We start from the raw sequence: 22025 nt of genomic DNA, 5'->3' as shown, positions 1-22025 counted from the left end.
TACCCTGGCCGGGTTGCTGATTATATCCTCCTTGGTGACCAGGATAACCTTGACCGTGAAAACCTCCTTTGCCTAAACCGGCGCCCGGGCCGTGAAAACCGCCTCCTCCTGAACCGCCACCTGGGCCATGACTTCCATCAAACGTGTTTGAATTTTTAAACGCCTTCATGATCGTACAGTATTTCCACATGTGGGTGGCTTGCTTCTCCCGGGTGCCGTGCTTTGGACAAGGTTCATTTAACAACTGCTCAAGGGTGGGACCTGACCCGCCCGACCGAGTAGGTTGTCTGCCCTTGCACCGTTGATTACCACCCTGTGCATTAGTGTTGGCAAGAAACTCATCAGCCTTACATTTATTACCTCCCTGATTTGCCGGGTTATGCTGGTGACCCTTGCTGTTGCCGTTCTTCTTTCCCTTCGTTGCCTTTTCTTCATCAGACATCGGGTCATTGGTAGTATCAGAATCAGCATACTTGACGAGAGTCGCCATCAACATTCCCATGTCATTACTGTCACGTTTGAGCCGTCCCAGCTTCTGCTTAAGAGGTTCAAAACGGCAATTTTTCTCCAACATTAAAACTGCTGAGCCGGCATCCATCTTATCAGATGAATGTATTATTTCCTTAACCCGGTGCACCCAATGGGTTGTGGATTCACCATCTTCTTGCTTGCAATTGGTTAGGTCCACAATCAACATTGGCTGTTTACATGTGTCCTTAAAGTTCTGGATGAACCGGGCTTTCAACTCCACCCATGAGCCGATAGAATTGGGTGGAAGACCCTTTAACCAAGTATGAGCTATTCCATCTAACATCATGGTGCAATACTTGGCCATTGCAGCATCACTGACCTCCAATAATTCCATAGCCATCTCATAACTCTCAATCGAAGCCCCTGGCTGTAGGTTAGCCATGTAATTAGGCACTTTACGAGGCCCCTTGAAGTCCTTTGGCAAACGCTCATTGCGTATGGCCGGCACCAAGCAAGGCACGCCTCCGGTTCTTGTGGCCACTCCTGCCTCAATCAAGGTTGCTGGATAAGCCGGAAAGGTTTGATGAGCCGCCTGATCTGCTGCCATTTGAGCTGCTCATTCCACCTCTTGACGAATCCTCTCCTGATCCGCCAAGTTAAGGGCTCCAGCCTGCACCGGCTCATGCCTATATGGCCGGTTGTGGCGTTGAGCATTGCTTGACATATCTGTGGACTCCATGTTCCTACTGTAACTCGGGCTCCGGCTTGGGTGACGAGTCGAGTGAATCCTGTCTCGATTGTAGGAGTACACATCCTGCTGCGCCAGAGCCATTTGAAGAAGTTCTCTGAACCTTCGTGTTTCAATTGCTGCTGGTGAGCCGCCTTCCATTGGGAGAGCCGCTAAACGAGCCAACGCTGCGATGAGGTTTTCCAAAAGGTTAGAGAAGTGACCTGGCGGTGTTGGCACGTAATGAGGTGGAGCGGTAATTATACAAGGTGGCTCTGTGGCACGTGGCTGAACCAGTGCACCGGGTGTTGTGATCCGGTTTGTCTCCGGCGGGTTGCTCCCCCCGGCCCCGGGTGTATGGAACAGGTTCCTCGGATCAAGCTTCAGAGGCATACGTGATTGAGTTTTCTAATGCCTCCTCCTCATGACTTCGTTTGATGCATTAAGGTCCACCAAGAGCCGAAAAGTCTCCGCTTGAAGTTGTTGAGCACGAACATCCAAAACCGCTCACTCTGCCGCCATCTGGGTTTCCTCTGCGGCTAGATCTTCCTTAGCTCACACCATCTCTTCACGTACGCGTGCCACCTCTGCATCGTGCTGGGATTTATCGGCTGGCTATACCACGGCGGTTAACAGAGTTGTCAGTTTATCCATGAGGTCTTTGGGAGTCCTAGATTAGGGGGTCTCCGGACAGCCGGATTATCTCCATTGGCCAGATTGTTAAGATACAAGATTGAAGACTTCGTCTCGTGTCCGGATGGGACTCTACTTGGCGTGGAAGGCAAGCTAGGCAATACGGATATGTGTATATCCTCCTTTGTAACCGACCTTGTGTAACCCTAACCTCTCCGGTGTCTATATAAACTGGAGGGTTTTAGTCCGTACGACAACATACAATCATACCATAGGCTAGCTTCTATGGTTTAGCCTCTCTGATTTCGTGGTAGATCTACTCTTGTACTACCCATATCATCAATATTAATCAAGCAGGACATAGGGTTTTACCTCCATCAAGAGGGCCCGAACCTGGGTAAAACATTGTGTCCCCTACCTCCTGTTACCATCCGCCTTAGACGCACAGTTCGGGACCCCCTACCCGAGACTTCTTCTCCCGTTTGGAGGCCTCGGTTTCCGGATCCTCAGAGGCAGTCCTCTTCCTCCCCCGTAGCGAGAGAAGGTCAGAATCTTCTCCTTGACAATCCTCCCTTGTGGAGGCGCTCGTTCCCTCGGTTGGAACTGGCAGCGATGGGGGCCCGCCTTCGCCCATATTATTCCCCCCCACATCTTCCTTCGAGGGCTCCGGGCAAGGTGCGCGCTTGAGCATCTTTTCCAGTACCAGATTTTCCAAACCCTCAGGGAAGGGGCCGAACACCGAATCATCTTCGCCTTTGTTAGCCAGTCCTGGCCAAAGGGCGATTTCTTAGAAATGACGTCATGATAAATAAAATACGGTGTGTTCAGCTTGAGGATTACTTACTTGTTCGGCGGTGTGGTTGCTACTCAGGCCCACGTCCTCGGTAGTGTATGGACACTCTGTTTGAGGTCCGAAAAATGACTTATACATCTCCTCATGCGTCAGGCCGAGGAAATTTTAAATAGCGCGCGGTCCTTCTGGGTTGGACTCCACAAGTGAAGGGGCCGGCGTTTGCAAGGCTGGACTCGATGAACCAACATAACTTGCATTACCATAACCAAATTAAAATCTCCCTCGAAGAGATCTTGAATGCAGCTTTGCAGTATAGGCACGTCCTTGGCTGGACCCCAGCTCAGCCCTTTGCTAATCCATGACATCAGTTGTAGTGGGGGGCCCGAGCGGAAAGCGGGGGGAGACACCCACTTGGCACTTCTGGGAGCTGTGATGTAAAACCACTCCTGTTGCCATAATCCGGACACCTCTGGAAAGGAACCTTTTGGCCATGGAGCTCTTGCAATCTTGCTTATTAATGCTCCTCCGCATGCTGCGTGTTGTCCCTCGATTGTTTTCGGCTTCACATCAAAGGTCTTGAGCCACAGGCCGAAGTGAGGGGTAATGCGGAGGAAGGCCTCACACACGACAATAAATGCTGAGATGTGAAGAAAGGAGTTCGGGGCTAGATCGTGGAAGTCTAGCCCGTAGTAAAACATCAAACCCCTTATAAAGGGATCCAGAGCGAGGCCTAGACCTCGAAGGAAGTGGGAGATGAACACAACGTTTTCGTTGGGTTCAGGAGTAGGGACGACCTGCCCTCGGGCAGGCAGCCGATGCGAAACTTCGGCGGTCAGATATCTGGCCTCCCTCAACTTCTTGATATATTCTTCCATAACAGAGGAGGGCATCCATCGGCCTTGAAGGCTGGATCCGGACATGGTTGAAGATCCGGAGCACCTAACATGGGCTTTGGGTGTTAGAACTCGAGGCGGGGGAAGGATTCGATAGAGCACGGGAGGAAAAAAAGTGAAAGCCTTGGCCCTTTATAAAGAGGGTGAATACCAAGCGTCCTCTCAGTGTCCGTTTGGGACTTTCCTGTAATCTAGGAGTCCTAGACGTGGTTGGGTTACCCACGCCCGTATTGATGAGAATCCCGTGATAAGGGGACACGATCTTTGCTTTGACGAGACGTGTCAACAAACTGCCTCGCGTTATGTGCGGGGCTAGTTAAAAGAAATGGTTCGAATAATCACCGGGCCGTGATGTAATGTCGTGTTGCCAAAACAAGTCAGCAAATTGGATTTGTGGAAATATTATTCTCTCTACGGTGGTATGTGGAACTTATTTTGCAGGGTCAGACACTATCCATATATTCAAATTCTTCCATGATGTATTCGGAGGAGGAACCCGCCTTGCAATGCCGAACACAATACTGCGCGCCGGACTCATCGTCATTGAAAGCCTGGTTCAGGGGCTACTGTGGGAGTCCTGGATTAGGGGGTCTCCGGACAGCCAGACTATCTCAATTGGCCGGACTATTAAGATACAAGATTGAAGACTTCGTCTCGTGTCCGGATGGGACTCTACTTGGCGTGGAAGGCAAGCTAGGCAATACGGATATGTGTATCTCCCCCTTTGTAACCGACCTTGTGTAACCCTAACCTCTCCGGTGTCTATATAAACCGGAGGGTTTTAGTAAGTAGGACAACAAACAATCATACCATAGGCTAGCTTCTAGGGTTTAGCCTCTCCGATCTCGTGGTAGATCTACTCTTGTACTACCCATATCATCAATATTAATCAAGCAGGACGTAAGGTTTTACCTCCATCAAGAGGGCCCGAACCTGGGTAAAACATTGTGTCCCCTGCCTCCTGTTACCATCCGCCTTAGACGCACAGTTCAGGACCCCCTACCCGAGATCCGCCGGTTTTGACGCCGACAAGGTCCATTAGAATCTGAGTCGGGGGGCGCGCGGGGTCTCCTGACCCAGCTGCAGCCGACCCGGTAGCTGTTGCTGCCGCTGAGGTAGATTTCTACCCGGGCTGTGTCCCTGCCATGATGACGCCGACCCAATTCGGTGGCTCAAGGGGGTCCGGAATACTGCTGCCATCGGAACAGCCCCCGAGCATGCCATCTTGCAGCTGGTACAAAGAGTCTGTCTCGCCTGTTGATGATGAAGTGTCAGAGCATATGGACGTCTTGCCGCCCTCTACCGATCCTTCGGAGTATTCACCACCGTGGATGCAGCCTAAGAAGGCATGCTTCACGACAGATTGAACACGGGTGGTCCTGGCGCGCTGAGGCATTTTGATGAGGTTGGTGTGGACGTCCGGCTAAGGGCCCGACTCGCCGATCCGGCCGATGAAGACGTGAATTCCGCCGAAGGGGACCCAGTACCCGTACTCGATTGAGCCGACCTCGGGGCCCCAACCTTCGTCGTCAATGTAGAGCTTGCCGCGACGACTCTTGGTCATCCGGCCCACAGCGTATCCCTTGAGCCCTTCGAAGTTGCTCTTCAAGAACTCAAATCCACCGTGCGCTGGCCCCACGATGGGCGCCAACTGCCGTGGAATTGTCACGGCAGCTGTCCTAGAGCAAGGACTTAGTTGTAGGGCCATCACACTAGGAAGCTTAAAGGGGTTAATCGGGACAAAGGATACGAGAGAGTTTTTATACTAGTTCATCCCCTTACGATGAAGGTAAAAGCCTACGTCTAGTTAGGATTGGTATTGCTGGTGTTTCGATCTCCAAGAGGCTCAACTCGCCGACTTGGGTATCAATTTGTTGTCTCCTTCCCTAAGCCGCCACCGGGTCATCCCCTTATATACATGGGTTGACGCCTGGTGGCCTACAAAGTCCCGGCCGGCTCATAATTGTGTCTGGCTCGGTGACTTTCTTTACATGCCTTGCTTTACAAGTCTTTCCTTACATATGGCGGTTCATAATATCAGGTCTTAAACCGCCTTCAGGCCCTTGGGCCTTCTATAATAATTAATAAACTACAATCCATGATGTTTAATGGGCTTCTTGCGTGACCTGCCATTGGGGTTGACCTCGCCCCTCCTAGGCGGGTCTTAGCTGATAGGAATATCCCCAACAAAACGATTCCAAGATACCCGCGTGATCCTAAATTTTTTTAGTGAAATTTGGGAAGAGAAGAGTCAAAACTCTATGTCAGGATGCCTCACCAGAGCGACGAAGGGACTGAGGAGTATAAATAATCCTACTCTCTGATATATATAATCCTAAAAGACTCAAAACATTTTTCTAGACCCAACAACGCCAGCGATTCGATCAAGAAGGGGGCTCCTAAGTCGGGGATGGCTCTCATTACCAACTTGTAACACCCACGATGCGGCTATATCTCCCACGTGTTGGAGCACGACTTAGAGGCATAACCGCATTGTAGGCAATGTCGCAAGAGGGGTAATATTTACACATCCCATGTACTAAATAAGAAAGAGGTACATAGTTGGCTTACAACCGCCACTTCACACAATACATAAATATAGAATTACAATCATCCAGATACAATCAAGGTCCGACTACGGAACCAAAATAAAGACAACCCAAATGCATAAGATCCTCGATCGCCACAACTGGGCTCCACTACTGATCGTCTGGAAAGGAAACGTAGTAACATCATGAGTCCTCATCGAACTCCCACTTGAGCTCAGTCGCATCTCCTGGAGTGGTATCATCGGCACCTGCATCTGGTTTTTTTGGAAGTAATCTACGAGTCACAGGGACTCAGCAATCTCACAGCATCGCGATCATGACTATTTAAGCTTATGGGTAGGGAAAATGTATGAGGTGGAGCTGCAGCAAGCACTAGCATATATGGTGGCTAACATACACAAATGATAGCGAGAAGAGAAGGAAAAGCACGTTCCAGAAATCTATGATCACGAAGTGATCCTAGACTACTTACGTTCAAGCATAACTCGAGACTGTGTTCTCTTCCTGGACTTCGCCAAAAAGAGACCATCACGGCTACACACGCTGTTGATCAATTTTAATTAAGTTAAGTTTCAGGTTCTCTAAAACCGGACATTAACAAATTCCTATCTTCCCATAACCATGGGCACGGCTTTCGAGAGTTCAAAACTGTGCAGGAGTGTCCCAACTTAGCCCATCACAAGCTCTCACAGTCAACGAAGGATATCCCTTCTCCCAGGACGACCCGATCAAACTCGGAATCCCGGTTACAAGACATCTCGACAATGGTAAAACAAGTCCAGCAAAACCACCCGAATGTGCCGACAAATCCTGATAGGAGTCGCACATATCTCGTTCTCAGGGCATACCGGACAAGCAATCCATACAACTAAAACCAACCCTCGAGTTTCCCCGGGGTGGCGCTACAAGGGGCTCTAGTTTGGACCAACACTCAGAGGAGCACTGGCTCGGGGGTTTAAAATAAAGATGACCCTTGAGTCCGCGGAACCCAAGGGAAAAATGCTAGGTGGCAAATGGTAAAACCAAGGTTGGGCCTTGCTGGAGGAGTTTTATTCAAGGCGAACTTTCAGGGGGTTCCCATTATAACCCAACCATGTAAGGAACGCAAAATCCAGGAACATAACACCGGTATGACGGAAACTAGGGCGGCAAGAGTGCAACAAAACACCAGAAATAAGGCCGAGCCTTCCACCCTTTACCAACTATATAGATGCATTAAAGTAGACAAGACATAATAGTGATATCCCAACAATAAACATGTTCCAACAAGGAACAAACTCCAATCTTCACCTGCAACTAGCAACGCTATAAGAGGGGCTGAGCAAAGCGGTAACATAGCCAAACAACGGTTTGCTAGGACAAGGTGGGTTAGAGGTTTGACATGGCAATATGGGAGGCATGGTAAAGCATGTGATAGGTATCGTATAAAAGGCATAGCAATAGAGCGAGCAACTAGCAAGCAAAGATAGAAGTGATTTCGAGGGTATGGTCATCTTGCCTGCGAAGTTCTCCGAGTTGATGTAAGATTGATCCTCGTAAGCGTACTCAATGGGTTCCTCGCACGTACTCGTCTCCCGGCTCTACCCATAGCAAGAACACAAGCAAAGGGAACCACGATCAACCACGGTGCAATGCGCAAGCAACATGATGCAAAACATGGCATGATATGCGGGATGTGATATGCAATGCATATGCGTGCTCCGGAAGGAAAAGATTGAACCAGGCCTCAACTTGGCAAACCAAGAGCGACGCTGGAAAGATGAGTTGATTTCGGTCGAAATCGATATAAAGATCACAAGAATCGGATGCACGGTTTGCAAATGGCAAGCAAAACAATAAAGGCACAAAGCTGCGATTAACAGCACGATGCCATCTAAATGCATCAAGAAAAATAAGCTACTGCACTCTAACATAGCAACAAAGCACATGGCACTGATCCACTAAAGATTCTTGATAAAAGATGAACACTTTGCTACGGCTAAATCACACAGTAGCAGGTTCAAACAAGCATGGCAAAAGTGCAAAAGATATCATGTTCACAGACTTGGTGAAAATAACATGTCAGGATTTAACATCAGGAAGCAATGTTTAGAGCAAGATAACAACATGCTACAGGAACATATCATGGCAAAGGAAGGCATGGCATGAAAAAACTCAAAGCATATAACAAAAGTCCCTTACTGACCATAAGCCAAAAAGGATCAGAAGATACCATGGCTACCATGTAAACATAGCAGGTTTCGTTAACAGATTCAGACATAGTAGAAAACTGGGCATGGCAAAAACAGAGTTACGTAGGCATGTTTGCGAGTTTGATGCACTCACCACAAGGCATTGCATGACAAACTAAGCATACACCCCACAAGAAGACATGATCAAGTAGCTAACCATGGCAAGAACAATCTCATATCATACAAGGATAAACTACAACAACCTCGGCAAAATTGATTAACACGTAAACAATCTGCCAGGAACATTTTATAGCAAAAGTAGAGCACGATTGAGTCATGCTAGGTTACTCCATAATTGCAAACAAAGAAATGGATGGATAGATCATAACAATATCTCAAAATCATCCTTACTGAACATGCTCAAAAGAGGCATGGATCACTCTGTAGCAACAAGAATACATGGCATAAAAATATCATCAGGGAAATGACTTAGAAAAATTCTAAGTCCCTGAAATCAGCAACATCACGAGAGCTATTTTCCATGCTTGTGCTAGTCACCACATTGATCAGAAAAATACATGGCATACACCCCTGTAAAGATGGCATGGAACAGCCGAAAGCACATTTAGGGCTCAAGTTCATAGGAGGCACACATTAATCATGGCAAAATGACAAATGTCCATAATCTGATAAGAAACAGAAACTAACATTACATAGCACTCTTGCAACAACATTTAGGGCATCAAGATGAACTCAAACAGCATTGTGCAGTGGAATGCAATGAAGATCACATCCAGGCAAATAATTTGATATATCACACGCACGAAACGGTGCTATGGATGCAAAGTTATGATGTGATGAACATGGCTAAAAATATTATGGACTTGGGCAGAAAATGGGGTCAACCCTAAGTTTGGATCTCGATCTGGCGACGCCCTTCCCGAGGTTAGCCGGAACAGTGCGGGCTCGCCGGAGTAGACGAGGACGGCGGCCGGAGATGGCAGAGAGGAGGTCCGGCGACAAGGAGCTCGCCGATGGCCAGAGCTTGACGGCGGCGGGCGGCGGGGCCGGGGAGGACCGGGCGGCGCGGTGGGCGGCGGCGGAGAAAACCGGGACGAGGCGGTGACCGGAGCACTGGGCGGCGCGGCACGGGGTCATCGGAGACGGCCAGCACTGTAGAAGAGATGCGGGTGGGCGCGGGTGTCTCGCGGACGGCAGGCGTCGGCGATTCTGGCCGGGCGGGCCCCTCCTGGGCCCGGCGGGTGGCAGCGCGGGGATGTGGGCGCGGGGCGGCGGCGAATCCGGAGCTGACACATGGCGGCGGCGGGCGGCGGGATTTTTGTCCGACGGAGCCCGGACACGTCCGGCAGCATGGAGGGGAGAGGAAGCTAGGGTTTCATCCGGATTTTTGGGGGGAGGCACCTATTTATACATAGAAGGAGCTAGGAGACTCCAAATGAAGTACGGTTTTCGTCCACGCGATCGTGATCGAACGACCGAGAGGATGGAGGGGGTTTAGCTGGGTTTTGGGCCACTTTGGAGAGGTGTTGGACTGCAACACACACGAGGCCTTTACGGTTCCTCGGTTAACCGTTGGAGTATCAAACAGAGTCCAAATGGCACAGAACTTGACAAGCGGTCTACCGGTGGTACACCAAGGCCGCTTGGCAAGTCTTGGTCCAATCCGAGAACGTTTAACACTCACACACGAAAAGAGGCGAAAGGGGACGTCGGAGGACATAGGTGTGCCGGAATGCAAAACGGACAACAGGGAAAATGCTCGGATGCATGAGACGAACACGTATGCAAATGTGATGCACATGATGACATGATGTGAGATGCATGACAAGGACAAAAGCAAAACGAAGACAAAACCCAACCATGAGGGAATATCATAACTTAGTGCCGAAAATGGCAAGAGTTGGAATACAAATACGGCAAGTTACATACGGGGCGTTACCCCATGTCCCACAACCGTAGAAGGGATTCCATCGAGGGATCCCATAGGTGTCGTTCCCGAAACCCGACATCTTTGGCACGCCAGGTAGGAGGGCGCTGAGGCTGTGAAAATCCGGTTTTGAAGCCAACTCATCGACTCCTTCATCGTGATGGCTCCCAAGAAGAAGGCGATCACGGCGATCGGCTCATCTCGGGCCGAACCAACCGCCCAAGTGCGAGCGGGTGACAAAGCGGTAGAGGATGGTGGCGGAGACATGGCCTGCTAGCATCCACGACACTTCGGCAATCAGAGCCAGGCGAGCAGCATCGTGCGTGCCCAAGACGACGAGCCGCGCGCTACTGGGGCTGGGGGTGGGGCCGTGCGACCCACAGGTGGCGCGGCGACCTCCTGGACGCCCCAGCCGACGCCCACGCCGCGACCTTCCCAGGCCGCGCGTCACGAGCAACGCCGCTATGTCGGTGCCTCTAGACACCGCCGCAGGAAGAGCCCTTTGCGTCACTCTCAAGACGCACCGGGCTGGCATGCGGGCCCAGAGGCTGGCGGAAACGGCACGCGACAGCGAGACCGTGATAGAGATCCTTCTAACGTGGTTAGAAGTCGGAGCGCGTCATGGTCCACACAACTTTTGCCGCCACCTACGCCAGCGGAAGCATTGGCATGGGTGCAACTACTCCTCGACTTCCCTCCAGCAGCGGAGAAGCTCGACGAGTGGAGGGCCACCATTTGAAACCTCGTCAGCTTCACCAACAAAGATGAGCCGCACCCAGCGGGACCCTGGTGCCGGTGTTTTGTAGAGCCGGTGCATAATGACGGTGGGAGGACTGGGGACGATGTGACCACGGTGCATTCTCCTCCCCCGCGTTGCGACAACAGCCGCGGCTCGCCGGGCCAACACGCGCGACAACGTTTCTACAGCGTCGTCTGACCCGCGAGCCCGCCACGACCAGCGTCAAGTCCTTCAGGAGCGAGCTCAGGAAGACGCTCGGACCCCTATTGAGCGGTCGCGAGACATGCGCCATCAGTCAGATAGGCATGCGGGACCCACTGTGGACTGCCCAACGCCGGGGGGTGCTAGTGACCTACCTTATGAGGTGGGTTGTCCAGCCTTCACCCGTGAGCTGCGGTGGTTCCAGTGGCCCACCCACCGCACATTCAAGCCTGAGGTCGGAAAAAATACAACGACAAGACTCACCCATCGGAGTTCCTCACCATCTACACCATCATGATGCAAGCTGCCGGGGCTCACAACGATAAGGTGCTTGCCAATTATTTCCCGTTGGCACTTAAGCCCAATGTCATGTCATGGTTAATGCACCTGCCAGTAGATTCCATCTCTTCTTTGTTGGATCTATGCCACGAGTTTGTTGGCGCCTTTACCGGAGGCCACCAAGCCCCTGGCCAGGCGAGTGATTTGCATGTCATCCCCTCGAAGGATGGCGAGTCCCTGCGCAAGTACATACAAAGGTTCAGCCGTGTGCAGTAAAACATCCCAGATGTTCAACCCGCCATTGTCATCAGTGCATTCCATCAAAATGTGCGTAACTGCATGATGTGTGAGGACCTGGTGATGAACAAGGTTAAGGATGTAGCCGAGATGTATGGTATGGCCGATAGGTGCGCTCGCGCTGAAGAAGGAAGGAAGTACCATGGCGAAGATGCCGATGCGGAAACCGAATCCACAGACGAAGATGCCGTCGCCCCAGCAAAGAATGGCCGGCGCCGGAACTGGAAGCGTAAAGGCAAGACCGTGCTTTCCGTCGAGGAATACGGCGACCTCGGCGCTGCCAAGAAGACTAAGGTTGACGACCCCGATGAGGAAGTTGCCGGGTGCGCCGCCTGCTGGGCCTTGCCGGCTGGCGACTAGCCAGGAGGCTCCGACAGGCAGTATTGCAAGATCCACCGCACCAAAGGCCATGACCTCTAGAATTTCCGGTAGGTTGAGCTTCTTGTAGAGAAGCAGAAAGCTGAATATGAGAGGCACGACAAGAAGAAGGGCCAGGATGGTGCTGTGAGGTCCAGCAAGAAGCGTGGCGGTCGAGGAGACCGCCGCAACAAGGATAATCAACAAGAGAGGCCCGCTCAGGGCCACGACAAGAAGGAGGAGGATGATTATCATGATCAGGACAATGAGTCCGGCGAGCACAAGTTCCAGAAAGCTACAGAGGCCATCTGCGTCGACGGTGGCGCCTCGCTGCACACCTCTCACCTCCAACTGAAGAAGTGGGCGTGTGAAGTCACTACGACAGAGCCGTCGTTCGACGCCTAGAGGACACTGAAGTGGTCCAGCACGCCTATTTTTGAAACCGAGGATCACCCTGACCGCATAACTGGAGTCGGGTGTTTTCCGTTGTTGGTTTCCCCAACAATACGCAACCTCAAGGTAACGAAGATACTAGTTGACGGTGGGGCCTGTCTGAACTTGATCTCACCTATTGTAATTGAAAGGCTGCATATCCCCGATGGAGATCTCAAGGAGATGGGCATGTTTCAAGGGGTCAATTCGAGGCGGAGTCAGCTGAAGGGCAAAGTCACGTTTCCCGTCACATTTGGGGGCGAGATGAACTATCGGACGGTGAAGATCGTTTTTGATGTGGCAAATATTCCCTTGCCTTATAATGGGATCCTCGGTCGCCCAGCGCTGGCCAAGTTTATGGCAGCGTCACATTACGCTTACAACACGTTGAAGATGCCCGGGCCGATGAGCATCATCACCTCCCCTCCGACAAGAAGGACGTGCTCAAATGCGCTAACCAACTCTACCAGGAGGCAGTCGGAGTGGCTGCCGCAAAGGCGCTTGTTCCTGCCGCTGGGGCCCGGGGTGGAAAGAAAACCGCCAAGGCCTCTGCCTCTTCCAGCAAGGCCCCTTCTGGCAAGACTTCCGACCCCGGCAAAGACTCCTACAGCTCCTCCAGCAAACGCGCCTCTTTAGAACGTCGTGTTACTGTTGAGGAAGTGCGAGAGAGCTCCGCCGGCGGGAGAAAGAGGTTCGAGGCGGCCCCGCCAGAAACTAAGAAGGTCCCCGTCAAGGAGGATGGCACAGGTGGAGCTTTTACCATAAGCTCCACCCTCGACACCAAATAGGAAAGTGTGCTCGTCGCCTTCCTATGGGCGAATGTCAACGTGTTTGCATGGCAAGCATCCGACATCCCCAACGTTCCCAGGGAGGTGATTGAGCACCACCTAGCTGTCTTTCCCCATGCACGACCCATCAAGAAGAAGGTCAGAAAGCAAGCTTTGCAGTGACAAGGGTTCATCATCGAAGAGATCAGGAAGTTGGAGCCGGCAGGCTTGGTCAGAGGAGTTCTCTGCCCCACGTGGTTGGCCAATCCAGTGGTAGTGCGTAAGGCAAATGGGAAGTGGAGGCTGTGTATTGACTACACAGATAACAATAAGGCCTTTCCAAAGGATCCTTTACCTTTGCCACACATCGACAAGGATAGTGGACTCCACTGCCGGGTGTGACTGCTACCTCTTGAGCATGCGTTGATTTTCCGTTGAAGAGGAAAGGGAGAAGCAGCAAAGCAGCGTAAGTATTTCGCTCAGTTTTTTCGAACCAAGGTATCAATCCAGTACGAGACTATGCGCGAGTCACCTCATACCTACACAAACAAATAAGAACCTCGCAACCAACGCGATAAAGTGGTTGTCAATCCCTTCACGGCCACTGGCAAGAGTGAGATCTGATAGAGATAATAATAATAATAATATAAATATTTTTGGTATTTTTATGATATAAATTGAAAGTAAAGATTGCAAAATAAAATAGATCGGAAACTTGTATGATGGAAAGTAGACCCGGGGGCCATAGGTTTCACTAGTGGCTTCTGTCAAGATAGCATAAGTGTTACGGTGGGTAAACAAATTACTGTCGAGCAATTGATATAATTGAGCATAGTTATGAGAATATCTAGGTATGATCATGTATATAGGTATGACAAGTAGACCGACTCCTACCTGCATCTACTATTATTACTCCATAAATCGACCGATATCCAGCATGCATCTAGAGTATTAAGTTCATAAGAACGGAGTAACGATTTAAGCAAGATGACATGATGTAGAGGGATAACTCATGCAATATGATATAAACCCAATCTTTTTATCCTCGATGGCAACAATACAATACGTGTCGTTTCACCTACTGTCACTGGGATCGAGCACCGCAAGATTGAACCCAAAGCTAAGCACTTCTCCCATTGCAAGAAAAATCAATCTAGTAGGCCAAACCAAACTGATAATTCGAAGACACTTGCAAAGATAACCAATCATACATAAAAGAATTCAGAGAAGATTCAAATATTGTTCATAGATAATCTTGATCATGAACCCACAATTCATCGAATCTCAACAAACACACCGCAAAAGAAGATTACATCGAATAGACCTCCAAGAAGATCGAGAAGAACTTTGTATTGAGATCCAAAGAGAGAGAAGAAGCCATCTAGCTAATAAATATGGACCCGAAGTTCTGAAGTAAACTACTCACACATCATCGGAGTGGCTATGGAGTTGATGTAGAAGCCCTCCGTGATCAATGCCCGCTTAGGCGGAGTGCCGGAAAAGGCCCCAATATGGGATCTCATGGGTACAGAAGGTTGTGGCGGTTGAATTAGGTTTTCGTGGTGCCCTCTGATGTTTTCAGAGTACGTAGGTATATATAGGAGGAAGAAGTAGGTCAGTGGAGACACAAGGGGCCCACGAGGGTGGAGGACGTGCCCAGGGGGAGTAGGAGAGCCCCCCTGCCTCTTGTATTCCTTGTTGGTTGCTTGATGCCCACTCCAAGTCCTCTTGATCACGTTTCTTCCAAAAATCACGCTCCCGAAGGATTCATTCTATTTGGACTCTGCTTGATATTCTTTTTCTGAGAAACACTAAAATAGGCAAAAACAACAATTTGGGCTGGGCCTCTGGTTTGTAGGTTAGTCCCAAAAATAATATAAAATTTTATAAATAAGCCCATTAAACATCCAAAACAGAATATATAATAGCATGGAACAATCAAAAAGTATAGATACGTTGGAGACGTATCAAGCATCCCCAAGCTTAATTCCTGCTCGTCCTCGAGTAGGTAAACAATAAAAATAGAATTTTTGATGTGGAATGCTTCCTAACATATTTCTCAATGTAATTTTCTTTATTGTGGCATGAATGTTCAGATCTAAAATATTCAAGATTAAATTTTAATATTGACATAAAAATAATAATATTTCAAGCATACTAACTAAGCAATCATGTCTTCTCAAAATAACATGGCCAAAGAAAATTATCCCTACAAAATCATATAGTTTGGCCATGCACTATCTTCATCACACAAAATATTAAATCATGCACAACCCCGATGACAAGCCAAGCAATTGTTTCACACTTTTGATGTTCTCAAACTTCTTCAACTTTCACGCAATACATGAGCGTGATCCATGGACATAGCACCATAGGGGGAATAGAATGGTGGATGTGGAGAAGACAAAAAGGAGAACATAGTCTCACATCAACTAGGCGTATCAACAGGATATGGAGATGCCCATCAATAGATATCAATGTGAGTAAGTGGGGATTGCATGCAATGGATACACTAGAACTATAAGTGTATGAAAGCTCAACAAAAGAAACTAAGTGGGCGGGCATCCAACTTACTTTCTCACGAAGACCTAGGGCAATTTGAGGAAGCCCATCATTGGAATATACAAGCCAAGTTCTATAATGTAAAATTCCCACTAGTTTATGAAAGTGACAACATAGGAGACTCTCTATCATGAAGATCATGGTGCTACATTGAAGCACAAGTGTGGAAAAGGATAATAACATTGTCCCTTCTCTCTTTTTCTCTCATTTTTTTTATTTTTTTTATTTGGGCCTTCTTTCTTTCTTTTTTAGCCTCTTTTTTTCTTCCGGAGTCTCATCCCGACTTGTGGGGGAATCATAGTCTCCATCATCCTTCCCTCACTGGGACAATGCTCTAATAATGATGATCATCATACTTCTTTGTAGTTATAACTCAAGAATTACAACTCAATACTTAGAACAAAATATGACTCTATGTCAATGCCTCCGGCAGTGTACCGGGATATGCAATGAATCAAGAGTGACATGTATGAAAAAATTATGAAAGGTGGCTTTGCCACAAATACGATGTCAACTACATGATCATGCATGGCAATATGACAATGATAAAGCATGTCATAACAAACGGAACGGTGGAAAGTTTCATTGCAATATATCTCGGAATGGCTATGGAAATGCCATAATAGGTTGGTATGGTGGCTGTTTTGAGGAAGGTATATGGTGGGTGTATGATACCAACGAAAAGTGTGCGGTAATAGAGGATAGCAAATGTGGAAGGGTGAGAGTGCATATAATCCATGGACTCAACATTAGTCATAAAGAAATCACATACTTATTGCAAAAATCTATTAGTTATCGAAACAAAGTACTACGCGTATGTTCCTATGGGGATAGATTTGTAGGAAAAGACCATCGCTCGTCCCCGACCGCCACTCATAAGGAAGACAATCAATAAATAAATCATGCTCCGACTTCATCACATAACGGTTCACCATACGTGCATGCTACGGGAATCACAAACTTCAACACAAGCATTTCTCAAATTCACAACTACTCAACTAGCATGACTCTAATATCACCATCTCCATATCTCAAAACAATTGTCAAGTATCAAACTTCTCATGGTATCCAATGCACTTATATGAAAGTTTTTATTATGACTAAAAGCAAATTACCATGCTGTTCTCAAGGACTCTCAAAATAATATAAGTGAATCATGAAAGATCAATTATTTCTATAAAATAAAACCACCACCGCGCTCTAAACGATATAAGTGAAGCACTAGAGCAAAAACTATATAGCTCAATAGATATAAGTGAAGCACATAGAGTATTCTAACAAATTACGAATCATGTGTGTCTCTCTCAAAAGGTGTTTACATAAAGTATGATTGTGTTAAACTAAAAATAAAATAATCAAATCATATAAGACTCTCCAAGCAAAACACATATCATGTGGTGAATAAAAATATAGCTCCAAGTAAAGATACCGATGAACGAAGACAAAAGTGGGGATGCCTTCCGGGGCATCCCCAAACTTAGGATTTTTGGTGTCCTTGGATTTTACCTTGGGATGCCTTGGGAATCCCCAAGATTATACTCTTACCACTCCTTGCTCCATAATCCATCAAATCTTACCCAAAACTTGAAAACTTCACAACACAAAATTTAACAGAAAATCTCGTGAGCTCCGTTAGCGAAAGTAAAGAAAACACCACTTCAAGGTACTGTAATGAACTCATTATTTATTTATATTGGTGTTAAACCTACTGTATTACATCTTTTCTATGGTTTATAAACTCCATTACTAGCCATAGATTCATCAAAATAAGCAAACCACACACGAAAAAACAGAATCTGTCAAAAACAGAATAGTCTTTAGTAATATGTATCAAACGCAAATTATGGAACCCCAAAAATTCTATAATAAATTTCTGGACATGAGGATTTTATCTAGTAATCATCTTCAAAAAGAATTAACTAAATATCACTCTCTATTAAAAAGTTGTTGCTAATCTCGTGAGCGCTAAAGTTTCTGTTTTTTACAGCAAGGTCAAAAAGACTTTCCCCAAGTCTTCCCAACGGTTCTACTTGGCACAAACACTAATTAAACACAAAAAACACAACCAAAAAAGAGGCTATATATATTATTTATTATTAAACAGGAACAAAAAACAAGGAATGAAAAAAAATTGGGTTGCCTCCCAACAAGCGGTATCGTTTAACGCCCCTAGCTAGGCATATAAGCGAGGATAGATATAGGTATCGCCATCTTTGGTAGGCAACCCATAAGTAGCTCTCATAATTGATTCATATGGTAATTGAATTTTCTTCCTAGGTTAGTATTCCATGCCTTTCCTTAATGGAAATTGGAATCTAATATTCCCTTCCTTCATATCAATAATTGCACCAATCGTTCTAAGGAAAGTTCTACCAAGAATAATAGGACATGAAGGATTGCAATCTATATCAAGAACAATGAAATCTACAGGCACATAATTCCTATTTGAAACAATAAGAACATCATTAATTCTTCCCATAGGTTTCTTAATAGTGGAATCCTCAAGGTGCAAGTTTAAAGAACAATCATCAAATTCACGGAAACCTAGCAAATCACACAAAGTTTTTGGGATCGTGGAAACACTAGCACCCAAATCACACAAAGCATAGCATTCATGATCTTTAATTTTATTTTAATTGTAGGTTCCCACTCATCATAATGTTTTATAGGAATAGAAACTTCCAACTCAACTTTTTCTTCGTAAGATTGCATTAAAGCATCAACGATATGTTTAGTAAAAGCTTTATTTTGACTATAATCATGAGGAGAATTTACCACGGATTGCAACAAGGAAATACAATCTATCAAAGATAAATTATCATAATTAAATTCCTTTAAATCCAAGATAGTGGTTTCGTTGCTATCTAAAGTTTTAACCTCTTCAATCCCACTTTTACGAATTTTTGCATCAAGAGCTAAAAACTCCGTATTTTTGGGACGCCTTCTAACTAAAGTTGACTCATCTCCAGTCCCATCATTATCAAGATTCATATTGCAAAACAAGGATTTAATAGGGGACACATCAATCACTTTTAGATCTTCATCCTTATTATCATGAAAACTAGAAGAACACGCCTTCAGAAAGCAAACTTTCTTAGGATGCATCCTAGCGGTTCTTTCCTTGGACTCATCAATGGAAATTCTCATGGTTTTGAGAGACTCATTGATATCATGCTTAGGTGGAATAGATCTATGTTTGAAAGAATCAACATAAAGAGAAATTCTATCCATGTTCCTAGACAATTCATCAATCTTAAGCAATTTTTCTTCAATCAAAGCATTGAAACTCTTTTCCGAACTAATAAATTCTTTAATACTAGATTCAAAATCAGAGGGCATCTTATTATAATTTCGATAAGAATTGTTGTAGGAACTACCATAATTATTAGAGAAATATACTAGGAAACGGCCTACAATTAAAATTACCTCTATACGCGTTGTTACCAAAATTGTTCCTAGCGACCAAATTCACATCCATAGATTCATTATTATTCTCAATTAAAGTAGACAAAGGCATATCATTGGGATCAGTAGGAGTACTCTTATTAGCAAACAATTTCATAAGTTCATCCATCTTTCCACTCAAAACATTAATCTCTTCAATCACATGCACCTTTTTACTAGTAGATCTTTCAGTCTGCCATTGCGGATAATTAACCATAATATTATATAGGAGTTTGGTAGCTTCTCCTAAGGTGATTTCCATAAAAGTGCCTCCCGCGGCCGAATCTAAAATATTTCTAGAAGCAAAATTCAATCCGGCATAAATTTTTTGTATAATCATCCATAAATTCAAACCATGTGTAGGGAAATTACGTATCATTAATTTGATCCTCTCCCAAGATTGTGCAACATGCTCATGATCAAGTTGCTTAAAATTCATAATATCATTTCTAAGAGAGATGATCTTCGCAGGAGGAAAATACTTAGAGATAAAAGCATCTTTGCAATTATTCCACGAATAGATACTATTTTTAGGCAAAGACGAAAACCAAGCTTTAGAACGATCTCTAAGCGAAAATGGAAATAGCTTAAGTTTAACAATATCATTATCCACATCTTTCTTCTTTTGCATATCACACAAATCAACAAAGTTGTTCAGATGGGTAGCGGCATCTTCACTAGGAAGGCCAAAAAACGGATCTTTCATGACAAGATTCACAATGCAGTATTAATTTCACAAGATTCAGCATCAGTAAGAGGAGCAATCAGAGTGCTAAGGAAATCATTGTTCTTGGTATTGGTAACGTCACACAATTTAGTATTATCTTGAGCCATCGTGACAAGCAAGCAATCCAACACACAAGCAAACAAGTCAAGAAAAAGTGAACGGAAAGAGAGGGCGAAACGAAAAGAGGGCGAATAAAATGGCAAGGGTGAAGTGGGGGAGAGGAAAATGAGAGGCAAATGACAAATACTGTAATGCGAAGGGTAAGATTTTGTGATGGGTACTTGGTATGTCTTGACTTGTGCGTAGATCTGCCCAGCAACGGCGCTAGAAATCCTTCTTGCTACCTCTTGAGCATGCGTTGGTTTTCCTTTGAAAAGGAAAGGGTGATGAAGCAAAGCAACGTAAGTATTTCCCTCAGTTTTTGAGAACCAAGGTATCAATCCAGTAGCACGCGCGAGTCACCTCGTACCTACACAAACAAATAAGAACCTCACAACCAGCGTGATAAAGGGGTTGTCAATCCCTTTACGGCCACTTGCAAGAGTGAGATCTGATAGAGATAATAATAATAAGATAAATATTTTTGGTATTTTTATGATATAAATTAAAAGTAAAGATTGCAAAATAAAATAGATTGGAAACTTGTATGATGGAAAATAGACACGGGGGCCATAGGTTTCACTAGTGGCTTCTCTCAAGATAGCATAAGTATTATGGTGGGTAAACAAATTACTGTCGAGCAATTGATAGAATTGAGCGTAGTTATGAGAATATTTAGGTATGATCATGTATATAGGCATCACGTTTGTGACAAGTAGACCGACTCCTGCCTGCATCTACTACTATTACTCCACACATCGACCGCTATCCAGCATGCATCTAGAGTATTAAGTCCATAAGAACGGAGTAACGCTTTAAGAAAGATGACAGGATGTAGAGGGATAAACTCATGCAATATGATATAGACCCCATCTTTTTATCCTCTATGGCAACAATACAATACGTGTCGCTTCCCCTACAGTCACTGGGATCAAGCACCGCAATATTGAACCCAGAGCTAAGAACTTCTAGCATTGCAAGAAAGATCAATCTAGTAGGCCAAACCAAACTTATAATTCGAAGACACTTGCAAAGATAACCAAGCATACATAAAAGAATTCAGAGAAGATTCAAATGTTGTTCATAGATAATCTTGATCATAAACCCACAATTCATCAGATCTCAACTAACACACCGCAAAAGAAGATTACATTGAATAGATCTCCATGAAGATCGAGTAGAACTTTGTATTGAGATCCAAAGAGAGAGAACAAGCCATCTAGTTAATAACTATGGACCCGAAGGTCTGAAGTAAACTACTCACACATCATCGGAGAGGCTATGGTGCTGATGTATAAGCCCTCTGTGATCAATGCCCCCTCCGGCGGAGAGCCGTAAAAGGCCCCAAGATGGGATCTCATGGGTACAGAAGGTTGCAGTGGTGGAATTGGGTTATTGTGGTGCCCTCTGATGTTTTCAGGGTACATAGGTACATATAGGAGGAAGAAGTAGGTGGTGGAGCCACGAGGGTGGAGGGCGCACCCAGGGGTGTAACGCCCCGAGACCGATGTGCCAGGTGTCCTCCAGTTATTCACTGTTGTTGCCTTGTCATTGCTTGCATGTCATGCATTCCATATCATGTCATTATGTGCATTTCAATTGCATACATGGTCGTCTCATGCATCCGAGCATTTTCCCCGTTGTCCGTTTTGCATTCCGGCGCTCCTATGTCACCCGGTGTCCCTTTCTACCTCTTTTCGTGTGCGGGTGTTAAATGTTTTCGGATTGGACTGAGATTTTTCATGCGGCCTTGGTTTACTAACGGTAGACCGCCTGTCAAGTTTCGTACCATTTGGACTTCGTTTGATACTCCAACGGTTAACCGAGGGACCGTAAAGGCCTCGTGTGTGTTGCAGCCCAACACCCTTCCAAAGTGGACCAAAACCCACCTAAACCTCCTCCATCATCTCGGTCGTTCGACCACACGATCGCGTGG

Source organism: Triticum urartu, chromosome 4A (assembly GCF_056163025.1).
Source record: "Triticum urartu cultivar PI428250 chromosome 4A, HENAU_Tu73, whole genome shotgun sequence".
Lineage (NCBI taxonomy): Eukaryota > Viridiplantae > Streptophyta > Magnoliopsida > Poales > Poaceae > Triticum > Triticum urartu.
Note: the sequence above shows the minus strand (reverse complement) of the source record.